Source organism: Nicotiana sylvestris, chromosome 4 (assembly GCF_000393655.2).
Source record: "Nicotiana sylvestris chromosome 4, ASM39365v2, whole genome shotgun sequence".
In the NCBI taxonomy this organism is placed as follows: Eukaryota; Viridiplantae; Streptophyta; class Magnoliopsida; order Solanales; family Solanaceae; genus Nicotiana; species Nicotiana sylvestris.
The window spans coordinates 119,144,364-119,154,339 of record NC_091060.1 but is presented as its reverse complement, the minus strand read 5'-3'; the positions used below and the strand labels follow the sequence as shown (position 1 = coordinate 119,154,339).

General features: G+C 36.1%; 2 long non-coding RNA genes across 2 annotated transcripts; both read right to left on the bottom strand.

The window, feature by feature from the left end:
* Nucleotides 1-1,913: 1,913 nt before the first annotated feature.
* On the bottom strand, nucleotides 1,914-3,059 carry LOC138889047 (uncharacterized). Its single transcript, XR_011406607.1, has 2 exons — nucleotides 2,406-3,059; nucleotides 1,914-2,320 (listed from the first exon to the last, which is right to left on the bottom strand). It is a non-coding gene; the product is annotated as an uncharacterized lncRNA (long non-coding RNA).
* A 468-nt stretch (nucleotides 3,060-3,527) lies between these two features.
* LOC138889048 (uncharacterized) lies at nucleotides 3,528-9,410 on the bottom strand. Its single transcript, XR_011406608.1, has 2 exons — nucleotides 8,413-9,410; nucleotides 3,528-4,043 (listed from the first exon to the last, which is right to left on the bottom strand). It is a non-coding gene; the product is annotated as an uncharacterized lncRNA (long non-coding RNA).
* Nucleotides 9,411-9,976: the final 566 nt, after the last annotated feature.

Sequence of the window (9,976 nt, the reverse complement as noted above, 5' to 3'; positions counted from 1 at the left end):
AAACGCTCCAAAATTTTCTTTATATAAGTTTCTTGAGATAGACTCAATAACCTTTTGGAACGGTCTCTTTGGATCTTAACTCCAAGGATATAGTCTGTCTCGCCCATATCTTTCATGTCAAATGACTTTGAAAGCCATGACTTGGTAGTTTTCAAACACTCTAAATTATTTCCGGCCAATAAAATATCGTCCACATAAAGAGAAAGAATTACAAATATTCCATTGGACTTTTTCACATAAATGCAATGGTTTTCATCAATCATGGTGAAATCATATGAGATCACCTCCTTGTGAAATCTCAAATACCATTGCCTTGAAGATTGCTTTAGGCCATAAATAGATCTTTTCAATTTACAGACCTTTTTTCTTGGCCTTTAACGATAAAGCCTATAGGTTGTTCCATGTAGATTTCTTTGTTTAGTTCTCCATTGAGAAAAGCTATCTTCACGTCCATTTGATGTAATTCCAAATCCAAACGTGCAACAATAGCCAAAAGTAAGCGAATTGAGGTAAACTTCACAACTGGTAAAATTGTTTCCTCATAATCTATTACAGCTTCTTGAGTAAAGCCTTTTGCCACCAATCGTGCCTTGTATCTTTCTATTGACCCATCTGCTTTGTGTTTAACTTTGAGAACCCATTTGTTCCCAATGGCTCTATGCCCAGGCGGAAGATCAACAAGATCCCAGACTTTGTTGGTTTTCATGGACTCTAATTCTTCTTTCATTGCTTTCATCCACTCATCTTTTCCAGGGCTCGATAAAGCCTCAGTCATAGACTTTGGTTCATCCATTTCTGTGGGAGATACCAAGAAAATATAATCTTCAATATCATAAGTGTGTTTGGGTATATTTTTTTCGGCACCCTTTCGTAGTTGAAATTCAGGTTCGTCAGAAGGATTTTAGGATTGAGAGTTCCCACTCCCACTTGGATCAAGAATGAGATCTTGATAAATTTGATTATCAACTATGTCATAAGACACTTGCTGACTATCTGAGTTCCACTTTTCATAAAGAGGCTCTCTATTCTTTACCTCACCCTTCTTTGGAAAATCATTTTCCAGAAATGTGACATCTCGTGATTCAATCTCACTAACACTTCCATCCTCTAATTCACCAATGAACACATACCCTTTGGAGTGTTCTGAATATCTTATAAAGATACATTTCTTATCTTTTGGACCTAATTTACCAAACTTGCTAAAAGAATCTTTTAAATATGCAGCACAACCCCAAGGTCGTAAATCCTTTAAGTTTGGTTTATTACCAATCCATAGCTCATAAGGAGTGGAAGAAACTGATTTAGAAGGAACTTTGTTCAATATGTAAGTTGCAGTCAATAACGCATCTCCCCAAAATGAGATAGGTAGATTTGCCTGTGCCATCATGGACCTTATTATGTCCAATAGTGTTCTATTCCTCCTTTTTGCTACACCATTTTGTTGAGGTGTGTACGGAACAGTTAATTGTCTGGTGATTCCCTTTTCATTACACAATTCTTCAAATTCTTTTGAAAGATATTCAAGCCCTCTATCGGTTCTTAAGGTCTTAATCCTTTTGTCTAATTGATTTTCAACTTCATTCACATATTTCTTAAAGCATTCAAGTGCTTCAGGTTTATGAGAGATCAGATAGACATAACCAAAGCGTGTGAAATCATCAATGAACGTAATGAAATATAAAGCACCAGACCTAGCCCTCACATTCATTGGACCACAGATATCATAATGGATTAATTGCAATGGAAAATTAGCTCTCTTAGCCTTTCCAAATGGTTTACGTGTAATCTTTCCGGCAAGACAATTTTTACAAGTTGGCATTTCAATTTTAGAGAAAGGACCTAGATGCCCTTCCTTAGCCAATCTATTCATTCGATCATGCCCTATGTGACCTAATCTTGCATGCCATGTAATAACATCAACATCATTGTTACTAGAATAACATGACATAACACAACGGTCAACATAATAGTTATACGTAGAAGGATTACAATCTAACACAATAAAACCATCATAACGATGTTCAAAACCATAAAAACATTATCTTGAGTAATTCTAAGACCATTGCGACTAAAGTTCAAATTGAAATCTAAATCTAGAAGAACAGACACAGATACTAAGTTTCGTCGAATCTCTGAAACATATAGGACGTCATGCAACATCAAAGATCCGCCACCACCCATGTCCATTCGGCAAGTGCCTATCCCTTTGACTTCAAGCTTTGCATTGTTTCCCACATATACATGCTTGGATCCAGGTGGAACTCGACGAACTCTATAAACGTTTCTCTATCGCGGCTCACATAGTCGATGACCCCTGATTCTACAATCCACACAGGATAAGATTCAATTAGTAAAACAGTGCTAGAAACATATATAGCACTAAGAGATGCGCTTTGAAATGCTACCTTTTTCGGCTCAGTGCACTCACGAGCAAAATGCCCTTGGACTTGACAATTGTAACACGTCATCTTGCTCTTGTCTTTCTTCTTGAAGAACCGTTTTCCTTTTTTGTAATTTGACTTGTTTCTTTTCTTGGAGGTTCCTTCTCCGGTCTCCTTACCCTTTCCGTCATTTTTTCAGTTTCTCTTGCGCTTGAAGCTTGATCTCTTTGTACCACTTGATTCTGCCACAAAGGCATTAGGTACAGCTTTAGCAGCACCAAGTCGCTCGTCTTCAAGCTCCACGTGACGGGCAACATCAGCAAAAGTTTTGATGATATCATTGTGGGTCAAGTTAACCTTCAAATGTTCCCAATTATTGGGAAGAGACCGAATCACTGCCTGAACTTGTTGCTCATCAGAGAGAACATGGCTAGCACTTTTGAGTTGAGCAATCATATTAAACATCACCCTTAGATGTTGCTTGACACCGTGATCATGACGCTTTTTGTACGTGTCAAACTTGATTGTCAACTGTCGAAGGCAAGTCACAGTCGTACCCCCATATGCCTCCCTTAAATGTGCCCACATAGCTTAAGCAGTAGGATATTGCTCACATTCGTGGATGAGATCATCAGCAACTGAACTTACAATGATTCCACATGCAGTGGAATCTTTCTTTTTCCAAACATTGTAAGTTTCTAGATCCCTCCTGTGTTGGGCAGTGTTACCCTCCTCTGGGTGACTCATAACATGGTTAATACTTTCAAGAGCATCTTGCTCTTCGAGTACATACCACATCTTACGACTCCAGATATCGTAATTTTTTACCATTTAGTTTGTCACCCTTGTTCAAGTCAGCAATGATACTTTTTGATGTCATGTCTGTTATTAGAGACAATATTACAAGTTTAACTCATCAATATATACTTCAGTTAATTTATGCATGTGATTGCACACTCAAGAAAATTACTTATAATATTAATTCTACATTTAGTATAGAATCGAATGGTCCCTACGTTTCCATTCATCATCTATGTATAAATATTTTTAATTAATATTAAAATCAGTTTTTAGTGTGTACATATTTCAAGTCTCAATTCATTATAAAAGGATATAATAAACAATGTATGTAACTAGTGAGACAAATAACATAATATAAATTTCATTAAAATAAACACATAATAACAATTTACATGTTTGCTAGGACATCCATATACCAATCGAACACTAACTCTTGCTCATATACGCTAAAAGGTGCACTAAACCAAACATCATGATAAATCTCAGTTAAAATTTCACCCCAAGGCTCTCGAAGAGAGTCCGCTAAAATAACTACTGCTTCTCAATCAGTAATTTCTACGTAATTAGCCAATTCAGCTCTTTTTATCTTAAAGAGGTGTACATGGTCAGGAACGGAAACATCAGAGCCCATTTGAAATTCCTTAAACTCTCTAAATTTCTTTTCTATTTCCCTACGTTCAGCCCTTCGATCCCTTAACTCATTTTGTCTCGCCCTTGGGACATTCCTGATGACTTCAGGCTCCGAGTCTGAATCATTGTAGAAATAAGTCATGCGACGACGTACCCTTCTACGTTGTCCCCTTCCTTGTCTTCGAGAACTCCCACTTGGAGTAATTCGAACTTGTCCCTATTCAGCTATATCTGAAATAGGACCAAGGAAACAATAAGAATGGCTACGACCATTCAATGTGACAACATATATCACATTTATTTGTAGAAGGATATGAATTGATGGATTAAGACTAAAATAATTTCCTATTTTAAAGAGTTAGTGAGTCCTCTTAAATCAATTCTCATGTCACATAGCTAACCATAAAGACTCTAGCAGTATATATGGTCTCAACATATATTCTGACATAATTTTTTTTACCTCCAGAAAATACTAGTAACTTCCTTTACTATTTAGAAGTGACATGCGAACACTGTCATTTACAATTCTAACAGTGGCTAAATTAAATAAGCAATTCAAGTAGAAATCAGTATCAGTGTTCACTTTTCTTCATTCTGTTTTTTTTTTAAAAATTAAGAGAAAAGTATGCAGACTCCATCAACTCCCAATTTTATTATTATAAAGAGTTGACTGATTCTTTTCAATTAGTCTCTCAAAATAATTTGTAATGCTTGTAGGAAACAAAAAAAAGGACCCACTACATCAAAATAACTTTGTAGAAATCATTACTTGAGAATGAATTAGTTGACAGTTTGGCAAAGCCAACAAAAACATTAACAGGATGTTCGGTCAGCTTTTAAGAATAATTATTCTCAACTTTAATGCATTTTTCATCAAACCAAAGAGAAAGTAATTTCAATATGGCATAAAAGCCAATTATCCTTTCGGGGATATTTTTCAAGATGTGCTAACTATTTTTTAACACATACGACACAAAAGGACATGGGCGGCACCATAAAATAAAATTTGCAACCCTGATTAACTATATTACATTCGAGCGACAAGAGCAAAATTTAACAGATACTAGTAAATTAGGGATAATTCCAACAAAATATTTTTCATGGAAGCAATCGAACCAGGATACAAACAACACCGCTCTGATGCCATTGTTAGACTAATAATCGCGGGGCAAGAATAACGAATTGTGTACCTTATTGATGCAGCGGAAACCATTGAATTCATCACCGAAACAATTGCCCCAAATCGAACTTTGAATCACTAGGAAACAAAGTTAATCTTCCACCAATTAGATGCCCTTACTTGTGTGTGTTTTTCGTTAGGAGAAGAAGAGAGTCAGAGAAAATTCTTACGGTGCTCTGTTCTATATTGTCTCCTTCAGATAAATAGGGAGAGTAATAGCGGTTAAGGAAGATAACACATCACTCACCCCTTTTGCACGTTCAGTTTAGTGGGTGTTTGTGCTCTAGTGGTAACTTCCCTTTAACCTCTCTCCCTTATCTCTCCTAACCGGGTCAGGTCAGCCCACATGGAGCGACCCATGACTCATAATCCAACATCCATTAATTAAGTAGAAAAGCAAGTGAATTAATTGCGGTCGGAATTACATTATTTTACAATGGTGATATATATGCCAGGTTATATGATTGTCTCTATAATGCTTCTTCCTGGTTATCTTGCTGAAATGAGAGGAAAATAAACTACGGTATCTGATATCTTAACATATTGGTAGTTCAAATTGATTTGATTGCGAAAGAACTATATTGTCTTTAGGATATGATGGTTTTCCAAGTGACCAAATTGAGAAGTGCAAACTCAATAAGGAGGGTACAAATTGTGTAAAATTCAGGGGGGACTCAAAGAAATGGTCCTGAGAGCAGAAATAGGTTGATATTTCTCTCCAATTGGATTTGGTCTATGGAACTGCTGCTTTGCTTAGTAAGGGTTTTTATGGACAGGATCATTGCGAGTTTTGGCTCAACTTGGATATCTTCCCCAGAGACAGCTTTCTCATCTCAGCTTATAGAGGTTTGGTTTGGACAAAAAAATGGTTCCTAGAATCAAAATTTATTCAGAACTCAGAGCTGGTTTTATGAGGATTAAATTCCTGGTCTCTCTATGAATTCTATACAAAAATTGTAGGATGACACCATAATTCGAGAGCATCTTTTAAACAAAGTGTATTTATTTCCCCAATCAGTATTGTTGCATTTTCAGACCCCACTTGTGGGAACTCACTAGGTTTTTTGTTGTTGTAATATTGTTGCATTTGTGCCTTCTTTTTCCGAACTATCTGATTATTTGTCTTGAACATCAGGCGGCATTCATGCTATTCGCTGAATTAAGAGTACCATATTTACATATGGAAATGGTCATATTTCAACACCAGTTAGTAATGTGTTCTAGCTTTGTACAGCAAAAGGCAGGTTCAAAGTTTACAATTTGCACCATGGCTCTCCCTGGTCAGCTTATTTCTTTGCTAGTCGCTGCAAGCCCCCTTCTTTTTGCAAGAGCCTTAACGTAGAACGTATTCCCTTCTTAGCATTACTTCTCAATTTTCAGTATGTTATATTCAGTGTTTTCTCCTTCTTATAATTATTAAAAGGTAGCTCTGGCTATTTCTTTGCTTTAGATAAAGAGAATGAGAGATACCTCTTGAGCATCTTTAACCATAATGCTATCTCTTTAGCTTTCTTGATTCCAACCAAAAAGAACAGTTTTTTAAGAAATTCTCTCTCTGGTGCATGACAAAAGAAAGTATTACTACTATTTCTTTCTTCTATCTCATCTGAATTTTATCTTGTACCATTTTGCATGAGTCGTTGGCTGTGACACTCTACTGCCATATGGCAAAGTGTAAATAGGCAACATATGAAGCCGTTTGGCCAAGCTTCTAAAATCTGCCTATTTTGAAAAGTGTTTTATTCAATTATGTTTGGCTAATCAATTTGAAAAAGTGATTAGTGTTTGGCTAATCAATTCGAAATGTACTTTTGAGCAGCAATTAGTATTTGGTCAAACTTTTAAAAAGTATTTCTAATTGTATTTTTCTTAAAAGTACTTATCAAAAAAGTACTTGTGGGAAGAAGCTACTTTTTTTCCTCAGAAATTACTTTTGCTTTTGTTCAAAAATATTTTTTTTCCTTCAAAAAACTTGGTCAAATACTTTCACTTTAGAAAGAAAGAAAATATTTTGGCCAAAAATAAAGCTTGGTCAAACAGACTAGCTTGAAGTAGGGTGGTATAGGAGAAGTGAAATATACCGTGTCTGCAAATTTGGGACCACATATCCAAGTCATGCTCTCTTTTTTTTTGCTCTGTATATAATAATATACTTTGATAAATAAAATAGTTTAGTTGCCAAAGAAAAGTCAATTTAAAAGATAAATTGTCCTTAAAGTGGGATTAGTAACCTGAAAAGGTGTTACTTGCTGCATCATATCATCATAATTATACTATATTGAGTGTTATAAATGTCACACCTCCTTTTTGCGCGCCCGCCCCGAAGGGTTAAATGCGCGAGGGAGTTTTTCCAATTTAAGTAACAATATTCGAAATGGATTATTTATTTAATTCAGAGTCGCCACTTGGGAAAGGTTTGGCTTTTGGTGTCCCAAGTCACCGGTTTATCTTGAATCCCAAATCGAGGAAATTTTCGACTTTCCAAATGAAGTCTGCGAACCAGAAATTCTAAGTAAGGAATTCTGTTGACCCGAGGGAAGGTGTTAGGCACCCTCGAATCCCGTGGTTCTAGCACGGTCGCTTAAATTGTTATAATGGCTAAATATTTGATTTTAATACATGTTATAACTTGTGTGCTTTTATTAAGTTTAAACCGCTTTTATTATTATTTTTTAATAGAATTGCAACGTCGTGAAAATGCATCTCGAACCACGTCGCAATCAATGCACCCGTGGTTGTTAATACATTCTGACTCCATTGAGATTTGGATTTGGGTCACATAAATGCGCACACGAATTTAAGAATGTAATTTAATTAAAATCGCGCCTAAAGAGTCTAACGCGTTATTATCTTTGAGGAAGGCTGCGAAATTCGCTGAACAGCCCATCCCAAATTCTGAGTATTTTTAGTATATACATTTATGAGGGCCCCGCAGTTTGTGCATTTTATTGGGCGAGGCTCGACTCATTTTATTTTTAAAAGGGCAAGCCTAAAAGCAACTATGATTTTTATTTTTTTTGTTTTGTCTCTATCAAAAAAAATAATCCTAATTTATTCACTAAGATTATCTAGAGCCATTATAATCGGGTTACATGAGATGCACCCCCGAAATTTAGAAATTAAGCATCACAACTACGTCACGGGAACCGTACCCGTAATCACAATGATTTATTAATTGCACCTAATCAACGAAACTTGATTAATAACATCTACCAATTCAAACGAATCTAGCTTTCATTTAGTGACTTGAGAAAATAATTCTAATCAAACACACATAAATCAAAACAGAAACAAAAGAAACAATAGTAAAACATTTAGACAGATCTAAATCAAAACTGAAACATTCATCTAATGCAAACAAGAAATTAGAGGAAATGAACCTTTGATATGAATATTCTATCAATAGACTGAGAAGACAACCTTCTTCATGAAATGGATACAGCTCAACAATCGTTACTCCAAAACGAAATAAAGCCAAGCAAAACCATACGGACAAGAAGGAGACTCAATAGGAAACCTGGACTAGCGACTTTGACCGGCGACGAAAATCCAAACGCATCTGTTTCGATTTCTTTTAGCCGATTTCAGCAGATCTTTTGGCTCATTTTTGGTGGTGTTAGGGGTGGATTTTATGGCTGTTTGCAACAGGTTTTTGCTGCTATTTTAGAGGTCGCTTTGACTGAAGAAACGGAGCTATTTTCAAGCTTGTTTTGATGTGTTTTGAACTGATTTTGATGGCTGAAATATTGGAGCTTCAAGGCTGGTTTTGATGGTGAAAAGTTAGTTGTTTTCTGGTTTGAGAAGAAAGAAATAAGGAGATACGTTAGGGAGGGGGTGTTCTGCCCGTGTATATCTGCGGTATATTGAGTGTATATCAAAGGTATACCATATCCGCGTTTTTGGGAGGGGGGGTGTTCTTTTGCCAGAAAAAGGGGTAGTGGTTGGGTGGTTTGAAGAAGATGAAGAGAGGAGAGGGGCTGGTGTCTAAGGTCTTCTCCCGTGTGTGTTTTTGTTTGGGTTTTAATGGAGAATATTGAAGACCATGTGTGTGTTGTGTGTTGTGTGCATGTGCTAGCATGTGTGAGTTGTGTGTTGTGTTCATGTGCTAGCATGTGTGAGTTGTGTGTTGTGTTCATGTGCTAGCATGTGTGAGTTGTGTGTTGTGTTCATGTGCTAGCATGTGTGAGTTATGTGTTGTGTTCATGTGCTAGCATGTGTGAGTTGTGTGTTGTGTTCATGTGCTAGCATGTGAGAGTTATGTGTTGTGTTCATGTGCTAGCATGTGTGAGTTATGTGTTGTCATGTGCGTCTCGGCTGAAAATATTTTGGGCTAGGTCCGAAAATTAGGCCTAAAATGAGTCGTTTGAACCCAAATATTATTCTTTCCTCGCAACCGAGAATAAAAACACGACCTTATTTAATTAATCCTACGTAAGCAGAATAATTATTAAAACAAACTGACAATTAAAACAAAAATATATATATATTTTTTGTATTTTTAAATTTATATAAAAATAAAAATAAAAATAAAGTACTATTTTTGTATTTTTTTCAAAATTTATGAGAAATAAATAAACTAAAATTTATATATCTTTTTTTTGTAATTTTCATTTTTGTGACGAAAATAAAGTAAAAAGAGTCAAAATAAGCTGAAATAGCTACATTAAGGCTAAATTAAATATTTACGTGCTAAAAATGTGAAAGATTTGGGGAGGGACAAAAATCACATGTCAACAGCTGCCCCTCTTTGACTGGAAATGTGAAGAGTTTTCAGACAAAGAATGACTAGACAGGTTTTTGACCCGACCCTTATTTAAGGAGACCAAAAGAAAGAAGAAAAGAGAATGTGACCGAGCTTTGGTATCTGAGCTGCCTACATATCCTTGGCTATAAAGGAATCAGGCCATGTGTAGTTCAGAAGTGAATGGGGCGATGGAGTGCCGAGGTTGAGAGTCGCGCGAGGTTCTGTCGAAGTTCCGGTCTG